This window comes from Halyomorpha halys, unplaced genomic scaffold (genome assembly GCF_000696795.3).
Source record: "Halyomorpha halys isolate HHAL.00 unplaced genomic scaffold, Hhal_1.1 Scaffold2093.1, whole genome shotgun sequence".
Taxonomy (NCBI): Eukaryota; Metazoa; Arthropoda; class Insecta; order Hemiptera; family Pentatomidae; genus Halyomorpha; species Halyomorpha halys.
Window position 1 is genome coordinate 34,418 of NW_027106176.1, and position 15,339 is coordinate 49,756.

General features: G+C 34.4%; 1 protein-coding gene and 1 long non-coding RNA gene across 5 annotated transcripts in view; one reads left to right on the top strand and one right to left on the bottom strand.

Annotated features, from left to right (window-relative positions):
• LOC106691127 (uncharacterized) overlaps window positions 1-15,339 on the bottom strand; it is a 62,982-nt gene that overhangs the window by 15,017 nt on the left and 32,626 nt on the right. The gene's annotated exons all lie outside the window — the stretch shown is intronic.
• Window positions 6,023-15,339, top strand: part of LOC106691128 (putative ankyrin repeat protein RF_0381) — a 34,490-nt gene continuing 25,173 nt past the window's right edge. Inside the window, exon 1 of one of the 4 annotated variants that reach the window (XM_067053710.1) lies at window positions 6,023-7,268. The gene's annotated coding sequence lies outside the window, so the exon portion shown is untranslated. The remainder of the gene's footprint in view (window positions 7,269-15,339) is intronic. The other 3 variants (XM_067053709.1, XR_010845187.1, XR_010845186.1) reach the window with 3 other exon arrangements.

The following is a 15,339-nucleotide window of genomic DNA, read 5'->3' on the forward strand; positions in this document are numbered from 1 at the left end:
ATGGACGGACTGCCTTGCATTATGCAGCACAACAAGGGAACGTTAACATAGTGACAACACTGTTAGAACATGGGGCAGATATAGCAGCTAAATCAGAATCAGGCATAACACCACTAATGGAAGCTTCTTTAAATGGCCATCTAGCGGTGGTTAAAGTCCTTATTGACAGAGGAGCACCTCTAGATGATAGGGATAATAGTGGTCAAACTGCTTTAGGCAATGCAATGATCTTTAAACATACGGATGTAATAACTTATCTCCGATCAAAAGGCGTGGTTGAGTGACGTCTATTTTGTCAACAGTCATTTACTAATCAGCAGTAACTATTCAACATTAATTATTTTTATGAATTTGTAGTTATTTTAAGTATGTTTTTTTTTTTTTTTTTTTTGTGGATTTTTACATTTCATTGTATATATGTATAAGCAAAGTAGCGTAATGGTTATTTAAGTATATTAAAATATATAATTTAATATCCATCCCATTTTCTATACTATATAAGCTAATCATATTACTAATAACTATCCGGACACATTTGTTATTTTTTATTTAATTATGACCAGTGAAATGATTTCAAGTTGTTACTTCATGAGTCTACAAGCAGTGCCAATGTACTTATCAGTAATAAAAGTTGAGTGGGTAATATATATATATATATATATATATATTTCTGTTTTTGACCTTTCTATTACTTTGCTGCAAGTCCAATAATAAATTGTATACAAATTATTATAACGGATGTGTTGATTTAATGTTCTTTTTGATTGGTGGTACCTGTCGGCGTTTGAAACAAAGGTTCTATGTTATTCAATGGAACGAATTTGTTCTAGCAACATTCTTTATTCATAGCAACATCATTTATTCAACATTCTTTATTCATTTGTTCTAGCAACATTCTTTATAACAAACATTCTTTATTCAATTACGATATTTACTCAATATCGATATTATCAATTGTTAATTGTTATGAATAAATGTATATATGTTAATCGTATTTTTATTACACTTCTATTTTATTTATGCATAGTTGTCCTGGGTAATGATTCGCCAATAATCTCATATCAAGTTTCACTGTAAGGGATGTGACGGCCATGCGCGCTAGGGCGTGGGTCCTAGAGCGTTCGGAACGATTCGATTCCTACCTGGGGGAGTTAAAATTCATTTCTTGGTGGTCCCAAAGTTGCCACCAGTGGCTTCCAATAAATACCACTAGGCTCACTTGACGAATAATATATGGAATTAAATTAAGAACTATGATCCTTTTGAAGAGGCTCTTGGTAAGTAATAGTCCCCGTTTATACTCGTTGGTGATAAATTTGGCGAGTCGGTAGACCACTTAACGGTTATTAAATTTTATTTATTAATTATTTTTGTTTACTATCCTTCAAACGAGGATCTGTAATGTTTCGAGAGAAGTGTATATTTTGAATTTTTTGAAAAATTACTTAATAGGATTTCTGGCAAACTAAAGTCTTGTTTTAATTATTTCTTTTTTATACAAGAAATTTTATGGGGCTTTAAGGAGGGTTGTTACTGTACAAAATACATGTTTTGGCTACTAAAGAGCAGATATTTCATACAGAGTGGATTTTGCTAACAGACATCAAGGAACGAAATCTCACAAAATAAAAAAAAAAAAAGCTGCAAAAGATGTCCATACGTTCAAGAAAATATCGTGGCAAAGGCAGACCAACGCGGAATGGAAAGAAAAAACTGCCTCTTTCGGTTTCAAGGAGCTCTAAAACTGATAGATCCATTAAAAATAACAGATCTTAATTTTGTCTATTAATCTTAATTAATTTAAATAAATTAAGAAGAAAGTATTACTATATTTTGAACCTACATTCTAAATAGGTGGATAATTTCTAAAGAATATTATCCTTAAATTATCAGTTATCCTTAAACTTTAATTTCTATGATTAATTGAGTTGGTTGTAGCTGTGGGTATAGTACTCTAATTAATTATTGTTTTGTCATTCTGAATATCATTTCTTCTTTATTACCTGTTTTTTATGGAACATGGCGTAACACAAAGGGAAATAAAAATGAGTAAGCCCAAAAATTCATTAAGAAGACGGTAATATTTTAGAATGCCAATTAGGAGAAGAAAAAACACTTATCAATATTTTTTTAAAAATTCTAACAAGCTGTTATGCAATAGTTTAAACATTTAATGAAGATAAAAATGGAAAACAAGCAGATCATTTTTTAATTTAACCTTATCTTTAAATGAGTTTCAGTGGAATGTAAAAATAAAAAAAAAAATTGTTTTGTTGCTAATTGTAAGCGGAATATTGTGCCAAATCGTGATTGTGTATTTTTTGTTTGTCATTTTTCTCAGTGTCTATTTTAATTGATCTTTACTTTTTTAAATTATAATAGTTTATTATAATAGCATTGCAAATAGTAAAGGGTGTCTCTTGTTCGAGACTACAACCTCCTCCCCCCACTATCAACTGTTAAAATCTTACTATTACAACAACCACGTTACTCCAACCAGGGCTGAACTGGTAAAAATACAGGAACCGTAATTATCTGAGTGCCAATGCAGAAAAATCCATGTGATTTGAAGAAAATTTATGACATACATTCCTTCACCATTCATTGGAAACAGTAGAGTCTGACACTGTAGATAGGTACCAATCAAGTTTTATAAGTCAACAAACTCTTCATATTTTGCTATAAACAGCTGTTTTTTCCAGTGTTATTTTCTGTTAGAAAATAATTGAATTTTTACTTAGACTATATGTTTAGTAAAATTTATAGTAAATGTCTATGAAAAAGGTGCAACAATGGAACGATAAGTACAGAAGCCAGATGCATACTCCTATGTTTCAAGCTAACAGCTTCTACGACTGATGGGGGTTCCAGAAGTAGCATTTTATTATTTATATATGTATTTCTATTTCCATTCCTGTTATATATCTTTATTAGTCCCTTATGGGGAATAACTTACAATTCTTAAAAATGTATTACCAATATATTCGTATTTAAACCAAGAATTACATACCACAGACTCCCTTGCTGTGGGATGCTACATGTAATTGTGCATAATTAATCATTGATATCCTTTACAAAAGTATCATGTTCAACAATTTCCTAATTAAAAGATTGAATTATACTCGAAATTCAAGAAATTGTAGTTTAAACTGTGAATCCGGCCCTTGAAAATTACAAAACTTGATTAACAAATTTACATTTTCTACCATTCAGGAATTGTTACGGCATCGGTAAATAAGTCAAATTTAGTAAAAAATATATTATATGATCTTTTACCAAAAGGTATATTTTAAAACGGGTATAAATAAGGGTTTTTTGTGGTTTGTTTTTTTCCTACGCCAAAGGAGGCATTTCTGCTATTTTGTTTTGAATAGCCAAAGTGGGAGTGTTAAGATTCATTCTTCGGGACTGCCGAAAAATGAATGTTACCTCCGCCAACAGAGATGTTGCCGTTCATCTCCGCACAGGACGCAGTCTGAAGACTCAGCCACTCCTATTCTCTTCAGGTGGTGCCGCAAATAGTCATGTCCAGCAGCCAACCTGAAGTATGCCACTGCCACCGCTCTAGGTAAAGTCAATAGACCCTCTTAGGGTCTAGCCATGCCACTGGCTACTTAAGATCCATCTACTTAAGATGGAAAGAGGAGACTTTAAGACAGTTTAATCGAGCAATATTTAAAAAGCACCTGAAATTGGAAAACGGCCATCCACTCCCGCACTCCATGGTGGCCTTATGGTACAAAAGCCGAGAAGAAAAAAAAGGCAGTTTTCTCACCCCAATTACCTTAATGAAAACTAGGTATAATTACTAGTCAAAATTCATTAGTCTGCCAAATATAGGTAGGGGGAATAAAAAATATAGGCTGTTTAAAAACCTTAAAAGAACACTAATTTCTCATTCGGAGCTCTATATCTTAAAAACTACCAACAACACTAGAAAATCTAATAAAACATTATTTAAAGAAGAGTAAATTTTCTGTAATATTACCCCTAAAAGAGCTATTTATGTCCAGTAGTTCTTGAGATATAGCTTTTTAAAAAGTAAAATTTCTTAAAAATCTACTGAAAGATTATTAGTTAGTTAATTTATTTTGAGAAATCAATATCTCAGAAACTATGTGACGTACAGATTATTCTATTAGCACTCAAATTAAAGCTAGTTTAATGGACTATGCAGAAGTTTATCACCTTTACGTTCGTAGTAATAGTAGTTTTCTTGATATTTCCTAAAATAAATTGATTTATAGTTGTTCAGATAATAAGTTTGATTTATGAAAAACTTCATTTCAGAAAGCATTGGACGTACAGATGTCTGCCAGTGCTCAAATTAAAGCTAGTTAAATTTACTACTAAATAGTTAATTATGTTTATCAATGTAGGAGTAGTTGTTTTTATGATATTTGACAAAATCACAAAATGTTAATTTCTAGTTGTTCGGATGAAATGTCGGATTTTTGAAATAATATATCTCTAGACCCATACGACGCACCTATGTCTGCCAACACTCAAAATAAAGGAAATTTAACTTACTATAAAGTAGTTACGTCGAACTGTGGAGATAATTCTTTTACTTGTTCTTTAGAATTTCTCTCATTTTGTATATAGTTTTTACACTACATATTTTTAAATTATAAAATGTTTTTAGCATTAGGTTTTGCCATATAATTATATTAGAAATTCGTGAAAGCTCCACACTAATAATGTATATATTTAAAACATTTTTATATAAATACATACAAGGAGGTACAACATTTTGTGGATATTTATTTCTTCAATTGAATAAACTGAACATACACCTACAAATAATTTCAAAAATAAGTTTCAATCACAGGAATACGCATTTATGGTGGTTTTTTTTTTTTTTTTTCCTAAGCCCAATACAATTTTACTCTTCCTCTTAGTTGGTCCGTATCCTGCTGAAGATCTTCTAGACCAACACACGCCAAAAGATGGTCTCCATCCATGTCTCCCATGTTGCTTAGAGGAAATTTCGTGGAATCTACGATGCCAATTCGATGGAGGTGTTTTTGGAGCAGATCATGTCCTGTTACTAGGCGAAAACAAGCCACCCGCTCAGCTCTGTTAAGATTGCCGGGGATTCGTTTATCCTTATGCAGTAGGCTCTCCCACTTCTTTCCTTCCGCTTGAACTTTTTGTCTAGCACTTGTTCTGTCCTTACATTAGGAGCTTACAAGTGATTTCACTGTTCTGTAGGAAATTTATGGTGGTTCTAAAACTTTTGGTAATTAACTAATTAATTTAATTAGCTATTTTATATTATTTTTTAATTTCGCCAATAACTCCTAAAAAGTGTGTTATAGAGATATAGTTAAGTATAACAAATTTAACAGCACTAAACTCTGCTTCTTCTTTTTTGGTTTTTCAACGAATAGTCATCAACTTTGTATTTAGTAAAAAAATCGATAAACCTTTTCACTACAATCCCACCTTTGGAAGTTAATGACAAAAAAAGGTTTTATTAAATTAATTACCTAGTTCGTGAGGGTTTTAAGACCACCACAAATACGTTGCCCTGTAAAGGGTGATAATCACTATTTTTTAGAATTATTTGGAGATATGTGTTATATTAAATGGATTGCATGCATCGGGCTTCTTTACTAATTGTTCTATACTACCTACTTTTAAAAGACATTTACTGTACCTTTTACTATACCTTAAGTATTGTTAGTAGTATATTAGTAAAAAAAACAACAATGTTTTTGATATTTTCAAATTCGCAAAGAGGTGATTTGGTCAGAATTAGGGTCGACCGTCAAATTTTTATCCAATTAAGAGTACCCAATTTAAAACGCTAGGAGAACCCCAGTAGGGCTCCAAGAACCCAAAGGAGTTGATTCATGGCTACAGTGCAACATAAAACAATTTTCTGCCCAGCCGGATTAGAACTCGGCTTCTTGGAGTCAGTAGCCACGCGCCTTACCCCGGGGCTATCCGAGCTCCCTGGAATGGATATCTGGCGGTCTTAAATGGTTTACATTTAGTAGATCTTTGGCCGCCTAAACGTTTCTTCTCTATATCAGGCTAATCTCTCTAAGCAGTTCATTGTTAGTTCTGCTCCTCCAAATGTTAAAGCTCTGATCCCAGATCGCTCCTGTGATTGTACGGATGACTTTCCGTTCATTTCTCACGATTCTACTTTCTTGGGTAACTGTTAGAGCTAAACGGTACTAATGGTACTCATTCGACGCCATATTTAACGTTGTTTTACCATAAATTATTTTTTTTAGAATCCACCATTTAGGATTTACGGGTAAACCAAACTACCATTTTCCAATCGTTACATTATTGAAATAATTGTTCCGGTATCCTACGGCAACCGAAAGGTTGAATTGGAAAGGCTGCCATAATGTAGGCGCTACTAGCGCTATGGTCTGAATTGAATTGGGGGGTCCTATCAGAAAGGCAATACCAGCGCCCATGTGGCGAGTAACCAAAACTTGCCTCCCCCAGCGCTCTCTGTGAAGAGAAGCAGCCCAGACTAATGAGAAGAGAGCCATCTTGTCTTCTGGTTGAAGCAATCCATTCTTTCTTTTTGTCTCTCATCAGGTATCTACCATGAGTGAGTAGAACTCCTGGAGTTGTTCTCAGAAGCAGAGGGGAGAGAGGCTTGAGAGTGTGGAGGGAAGAAAGAACCATGGAGTAAGTCCATCTAGCAATAGTTAACATCCACATTATCATCAACCACCTCAATTTTAGATCTACAATTTATAGCCCAGTCATTCAAAATTTTACTAACCATCTAATCATAAATGTTTTCTTTCGGTCATCCCCTACCACTTGCAACATGAAACAATAGAATTGTAATAATTTAATCATGTCTCATTTTTTTCAATTATACAGTACACTCCAACCCAACCAGCCAATCAAAAGTGAAGTGTGTCAGGCATGCTTCATACAATAATAATCTTCTTAATAACCGTTTTAGGATGGCCTGAAATGATTTTTCGTAGTAAATGTTGATTCATATGTAGCAAATTTAAATTAGGGTAGATTAAAAATTGTAAAAAAAGTCGGCTGATAATCTATGATAACCCTTGAATATGTCATATCACAAATCTTGCAATAGGGAAAACCAACAGGAAAATACTCACGATAAAATATTCGCGATATTTTTAATGGCAGATGGATTTTATCAGTAACAAGATATAAAGCAGGGAGAGAAGATTGAAGCAGCATTACCCAGTGGAACTCACCAGTCATCAGGTGAGCAACAGTCTGTATAGTTATGTTTGCTGTATTATAGTGTGGTGGGTATAATGTCGCAATAAGTGTTACACGATTCATAGTTTATCATCGGAGTCCAGAGCCTTTGTCGAAGTTTCTTCATTATTTTGCTTTTCTTTATATTCATTTTAGATCCTCTGTTTTTTATATTTCAACCCGAACCGTTAAGCGAACATTTTACTATAGGGAGGAGGTCGGTTTTTCATTCAAGAAACGCCCCTCGCCCCAACAACAAGATTTAGTCAAAAACTAATCAAGTTAATAAAAATTATACTATATTTAAATTTACCGGATACTTATACTGTACTAATCTAACTTATAAAAATCAATATTTGTTTCTCCGTGCTTTTTGAAATGCCGTTCATCCGATTGCGATAGGCCTTTTTGAGGATATTCCTGGGAATATTATAGGCCATATTTCTTTTTTGTAGAAAAATACTTATTAACAAAATTGAGTACCCGTAGCTCAAAAAGAATCTATTTTTTGATGGTTATTCATTATATAATAATCGATTCGTATCGTTCTGAAGACTACGGAAAAAATATTATTGATTCTAAATTAGAAAATTTTAACCTTTTTTTTTTTTTTCGGCCAAGAAGTGTCCTATACTGCCTAACCATGGTTGGGGGTCAAAGTTCTTCATTTTGTGGGACCACCACGCAATGAAAAAAGTCGACGTCCCAGGCCGGATTCGAACCGGCACCGCCAATAAACATCAAAACTGGTAAGACTGTGTCTAAACCACTGAGCTATGGGCGGCCCAATTTTAACCTTGATTTATTTGTAGGATTTTTTTTTTTTATTCCGGTGACCATTGTTCATGTAATCCTTCATAGCTCTTAACATACATTAACATAATTTAGATTTAATGCCCTTATATGGGCGAAAAATTGGTCTAAAATAAAGAAAAATTTTCTTTTCTTTTTTTTTTAAATCTCCGATTCTAATTTGTTTAATTAGATCTAGTCTGTGCCATTTGATGCAGTATATAGTATTGAATATTGGTTGAGACAAGTTGAAGTAAATTATATTTTGTGATTTTTCAAAGGAAATCTAAGGCCTAATGTAACGAAACTTTGAGAGGCTAAATAATATTTTAGGTATTACATATCATATACAATATACAATATACATATCATATACATATACAATATCACAGATTGTCAAATTGTCTAAAAGAATAAGAATTGATGTTTTCAAGAAAACATCAACTAAATTGGATCAGTATTAAAGATTATATAGTTTGATGTAACCATTCATCTATATATTTTATGATTGAGGTACTCCTTATATTGCAGCGCAGACTGGATTTAACTTGAAACAACCCTAAAAGTTGTAGAAAGTCGAATGGAAGGCCTTTGCATAGAAAATGACCGCAGTCTTATTATTTGATCTGAATGTCTTTATTTATGATATATTCCGAAAGAACGTCAATAAAAAGAACAATCTGAAAGAGTAAAAACTGTTGGAGCAACCTCAGCAACTTCCATACAACTGTGACAACACCTCCATGTTGGATAACCTTCGTTTACTGTTTTTAATTTGCTTTATCCCATGTGTGTCAATCTTACCAGATTTTTTCCTATTACAAGTTTCGTTTAGTTAACAGTTATTAACTCTTTCCCTTATCAGGTTATGGGTCCAGACTACGTAAACTGTGAGTGAATTTGTTTTTTTTTTCGAACTTGAAGGTAAAATCGGGTGATTTCGTTTTTTTTTTTTTTTTGTGGTCGGGCTATCGTGTGTAATCGATCGTGATTTTCGTTTCGTTTGAGATCGAACTGATACCGACTTAACAATGGAAGTGCGGCCGGCGGATTTCAAAGCGCAAGTGGAAAAACTTGAAGGTCAGAACAATTGGAGTGCATGGAAAAGACAGATCACTCTGGTTCTCAAACATCATAACGTACTGGATGTTATTTCAGGTGAGTTGGCTCTAAATGCTAATGGTTCTAATAAGGACAATTTTGAGACTAAAGACTCTCTTGCTCAGTTAATATTGATCAGCACTTTGAATGCAGTAAATTAAGAGAGTCTTCCTGTGTCACTGCCAAGAGTGTGTGGGATAAGTTGGTGTCTACTTATGAGCAGAGTTCTAGGCAAAGAGTCGATAGACTACTAGAATCGTTTTTCTCTCATGAAGTGATGAGTTCTTATAATGTGAACCATGAATTCAATGAATTGAATGTTGAATTAAAAACACTGTCACAGTCTGAACTCCCTGAACTTATTTTGATTTTACTTTGAATTTAGAAGTGTTTGGGAGAGTGTACCTATTTAGGATAGAACTGTAAATAGTTTAACTGAGAGGCTTAGGTTAATCGAAATGAGGCTTCCTGGAAAATATAGTAAGGTTGACCATGCACCTATAGCCAAAGAACCTTATAAGAAGAAAGTAGCTGTTGGTGGCAAAAAACAACCACCTTCAAAGACAAGAAGCTCCGTTTTAATTTGTTAGAAATGTAAAGGGGAAAATCATATGGCCAGGAATTGTACTACTAAAATCAAGAAAGAGACAGAGGATAGAGGTACAGAATCCTTGAGCACCCAAGGGCATGCCTTCATTTTCCATGAAATGCTTTGTTTGGGTGGTGATCAGTGGGTTGCTGATACTGGTGCGACTCAACATATGACTATTTTGTTGCTCCAATGACTATTTTGTTTCCTACAAACAATGTCAGTCACCTACGTTCATTCAAGTAGGTAATCATAATCTGATTAAGGCATATGGACATGGTAATGAAATGAGTGTTGGTGAAAAATGGGAATTGAATCATCTGAAGGATGTTGAATCATGTGAAGGAGCCTTAATATTTTTTCTGTCAGTCGAGTTCTGGATAGAGGTTACAAATTTTTTATCAATAAACTTGGTTGTACACTTTCTAAGAAAGGTTCTGTACGATTGACGGGGCAGAAATCTTCTAACGGCTTGTATGTCTTTGATTTGAAATTCCACATTCCCAAGCATGCTGCTGAGGTGATGCTGACCCTACCTGTTGATTCACTACAGTTGTGGCATGAGCGTCTCTGCTATCAGAATAAACGTCATGTGAGAACAACCATAAAGGAAATTGAAGTGTGTTTGGCTGATGATGAGCATTTGTGTGAGGGCTGTGTTTATGGTAAACACCACCGAGATCCATTTCATGATAGAAAAGATCGACCAACGACCTGTGCCAGATGGATTCACGCTGATGTTTGTGGTCCTTTCCAAGAGGATTTTATTGGAGATTCTAAGTATTTCCTCTGTGAGAAGGAAGATTATTCCAAGTTTAGAAGAGTTTTCTTCTTAAAGAATAAATCAGATGTTACGAACTGCTTGTCAGTGTTTATTAATGAATCCAATGCAGCTGGAGACGCCATCAGGGAACTTTTCTGTGACAATGGTGGGGAATTTATTAATGCAGGTGTTCAAACACTACTGGAGGAGAATGGAATATCACTTAGACTATCTATACCTTACTCACCTCAGCAAAATGGTCCATCCGAGCGTAAGAATAGAATGCTTGTTGAAGCTATACGTTCTATGATACATTCCAAGAATTTGCCAGTAAAGTTGTGGGCTGAAGCTGTCAACACAGCTGTATTTATTCTCATCAGAACTGGACCATGAATGGTCAAGAAAAATCTCCGATTGAGCTGTGGGCACAGTGTGCACCGCCCAAAATTGACAATTATAAAATTTTCGGGACAAAATGTTTTGCCCATGTTCCCAAATGCAGACGTCGAAAGATGGACAAAAAGAGTGAACCTTGCCTTTTTGTTGGTTACACTGAACATCATAATGGCTAGCGCCTATGGAATATTACCAAAGATTCCATTGTTTTGGCTCGAGATGTCATTTTTGATAGAGAGTCTCCGATTCTGCATTTGGTGAAATTGTCTGGATCAGAGCTTTTGAAGGGAGAGGAAGGAACCCAAGCTGAACACCATGAAGAGACTGGATCTGATTCTGAGATGAAAATATTGGACACTTCTGGACCCCTGCTGAAACTTTCTACTGAAGCTGAAGTTCAACAGGCACCAAATGGTACAGGCACCTCGTTGCGGCACTAGGCACTAGAAACGACTTCCTTCATACTTCTCGAATAATTATGTTCTAATCGCAGAACAGGACATGAATGTCAGTGAAGCTATCATCAGAATGTGACTTGTGGAAACAAGCCATGAAAGAAGAATTGAGTTCACTTGCTGAAAATGACACGTGGGAGTTCCTGAAGGGAAGAAGGTGATAGCCAACCGATGGGTGTTGAAGGTGAAAAGAAAACCTAATGGTGAACGATACAAGGCGCGATTAGTAGCTAAGGATAATGCACAGAAGCAAGGAGTTGATTTGGAGCAGACATTCAGTCCTGTCGCTCGTTTTGAAACAGTGAGAACTCTTTTGAATGTTGCAGCTGTTGAGAAATATGAACTTAGACAATTTGACGTACAGGCAGCATTTTTGTACGGGATTTTGACTGAGGAGGGATCAACCTTCTGGCTTTGATGATGGAAGTGTCTGCCGACTAAAGCGCATCTTATATGGGTTGAAACAGTCGCCAAGATGCTGGAATCACCGCTTTGTAGAGTTCATAGAATCGCGTGGTTTTAGGGCTAGCAATGCTGACCCTTGTTTTTTTTGTCAAGGAGTGTGGAAATGGCCGTAGGCTCATGGTTGCCATCTATGTTGATGGAATTCTAGTTGGAGATCGAAAGGCAGTTGACCAATTTCTCTCAGACTTGACTAAAGAATTCACGGATCACCACTGGGTCTTTCGATAGCTTCCTGTGGATGCAGATTAAGAGAAAGAAGGGTGGAATTTTAGTGGATCAGGAAGCATGCACAAATAATATCCTTTCAAGATTCAAAATGATTGATTCAAAACCACTTTCTACACCCTCTGAGAAGCGTGCTGAAGAAGTTGAGCATTCACCTTTGGAGATGAGTGTTCCATATCGCCAGGCTGTTGGCAGCCTGCTCTACTTGGCCATCACTACTCGCCCAGAACTGTCATATGCAGTAACACACCTCACAGTTGCGGAGGTTCTAGACTGTCCAAAGAAATCTGATTGGCAAGCTGTCAAGAGAATCTTCAAGTATCTGAGTGGCACCAGGGAGTATGGGCTGTTTTATAAATCAGATACTAAACTAAAGTTGGACTGTTATCTGGACTCAGACTTTGCAAATGACAACTTGTCTCGACGATCAAGAACTGGAGGTTTGATGACGTGTAGAACTGGTGCTATAAGTTGGTTCAGTCGTAAACAGCGAGTTACTGATTTAAGCACTACAGAAGCAGATTATATTGCAGCGTGTGAGGGTACCAAGGAGATGGTATGGCTTCAGCGACTGTTGACTGAGTTGACAACTCTACATGGCATTCCATAGTTGTTGGTTGACAACCAAAGTACCATACTGATGATAAAGAATCCAGAATTTCATCGCCGCACAAGAATAACAAAACTTTTTCACTTTCTTAAAATCATCAATATTTATGATCACATATAGTCTAACTGTCCAGTATGGATGTAAAATTTAATATAGTAATTTACTAACTACATCAAATCTAATTGCAACTTTGTAAAATGTAAATTGTAATTTTAATTGTAAATATGTAATTGTAATTGTATTGTTAATTTGTAACTTTCTCACTTTGTAACATTGTGAATATGTCAATTGTAATCTACTAGCTTTATAAATTCAGTGGAAATGGCCCTAGTGGTCGAAACACTTAAATAAATACTCAGCTCAGAAACAGTAATAATTATTTATTTATTTGTTTATTGGGCAATCTGCGTACAAATAGAGTTAGCCTGTGAAATACATAAAATAAATAATCAATTTTAGTAATTTTACAAAAATGGTGAGTTAAAGATCGTTTATAAGAACTAGTAACAAGCAATATACCCAAGCTGGGTTATCTACATTCGTTGCAATAAAACAAAAACGTCACTACATATTAAATAACATTAAAAAAACAAAACAAAAACTATACCACCTATTGGGACGATAGGTTTCGTGTTACATATATACCTGTAAAAGTTCAAGATCCAATACTGAGGGTACAGACAGAAATTCAAACAACTGATTTTGGTTAACATTGTTTAATTTCGGCATGATTCAGTTCTCAGGATCCGCGGGAAAATTTGTCAAAAAATGGAAACAATCCTCCAGTGCCGTTCCACCACAAGCTGGAAAAAGCTTCTATGGGTCCAAAATATGAGTATATTTGTGTGGACCGAAACTTAGAGTAATTGCGTATTTACCGGAGAGTCGTAGTTGGACAATTATTCTCAAGTGAGTTAGAGGGCAGCTGATTTTTATGTACCTTTGAGGAGCATCCGTTTTAATGAAGTTGGGTTATAGGTCGATTCTCGTAATAACAAGATGTCTTTATCCTTGACAAATTCCCTGCATCTATCCAACATCTCCCCCATTCTAATGTTGATACTTACAGGAACATTGAATAGTATCGGGTCAAATATTCCGAAGATCTCCAATATTTTTCTTATCTGCGTTACCCAAATATATTGCACTCAAACGGTTGTTACTATCTAGCTGCAGCAGCTTTAAATAACATAGTTTCACGAAGCGAGAACAAGAGAAACAAAAAGATGTAGAATCTGAAATGACGTATTTACGGCATATATGTATCTGGGACACCATTTTTTTCTTGGTAAATATATCTTAAAAATATCTTTAAAATTACTGACCGCACAAAAAAATATTTAGTCTTTTTATGAAAACTAGAGTATATTTGCTATTATTTGATTCCTAATGGAACTCTTTACTATCAATTTGTTACTAGATTTTACATCCTAAATTTCACTTAAAATATACAAAACACTTATATCTAAAACCTAAATATAAATATATACAATATATTCCTTTGCCATATGGCAGATTTTTTACATTTGAAAGTGAGTACATACTGAGCCATTTCAAGAGCAAGATGTCTCTCGTTTAAATTATTAACAAATAAAACTATCTCTTCGCTTTTAGTTTATCCAATGCTCAATATATTTAAAAGCACCTACTGCAGAAAAAAATATTAAATCATTTTTACTTATGTTTGAGCCATAATAGAACTCTTTACGTCCAGACTTTTCCGAGATATAGTTTTGTCAAACACTTATACCGTTTTTCCAGGAGGTTGATTATTAATAAGTTATTACATGATTACTATAAAAACAATAAGTTATCATATGATTACATTAAATATGATAAGTTATCACATGATTACTGTAAATATAATAAGTTATAACATGATTACTATAAATACAATAAGTTATAACATGATTACTACTATAAATACAATAAGTTATAACATGATTACTTTAAATAAAATAAGTTATCACATGATTACTGTAAATAAAATTTATCTTAGGTGTTTTATTCCTACAGCGCATAGAACAAGAGCACTGAAGTTATTTATTTATTCATTTTAGTAGGTAGACCTGTCGATTTATGTGTTTTAACTTATTTATTCATTAAATTGTTATTTTTTTCTGACTTATTTATCCAATCAAGTATTTCTTTTAACCAACCATTTATTACATTTTCCTTCAAATCCATGTATTATTTTTTTTTTTGTAAAATCTATTTATTTGTTTGTTTTACTCTAAACTGATCTATTGCTGTGACTAGTATTTTTCTGGTATGATCTCACATCGCTGTCTAATAGTGAATTTCTTTAGCGGGTCACTGGGGAGGATCTGAGAGGGGGAATTCAGGAGAGTGAATTTGTCGATCAAATGAAATAAATATTGTGAAATGGAAGGGATAAGAAGAGGAAAGAAAAAAAGGAATAGTGTGTATTATTCGGAAGAAGTCTTCAAATATGTTTTCAGAAACAAATTAATTAGTTGGCTTGTCAGCTATTGTCTGCGAAGAACAGTGGGCCCATGGCTTAGTGAAAATATGATTTGAATTTTAATATCTCATTCCAACTAGCCCTATCCGAACAGTAATAAGGAAACCGTAGAAAAAGAATCAGTACTGATTTTATTAAAAATTACACATTATAACACTGTAGCGAGAGGGAGCAAGTGATTGGACCACAACTCACCAAAGCGCTCCACCTCGAGCCTCACCGAAGCTCTCAAATTTA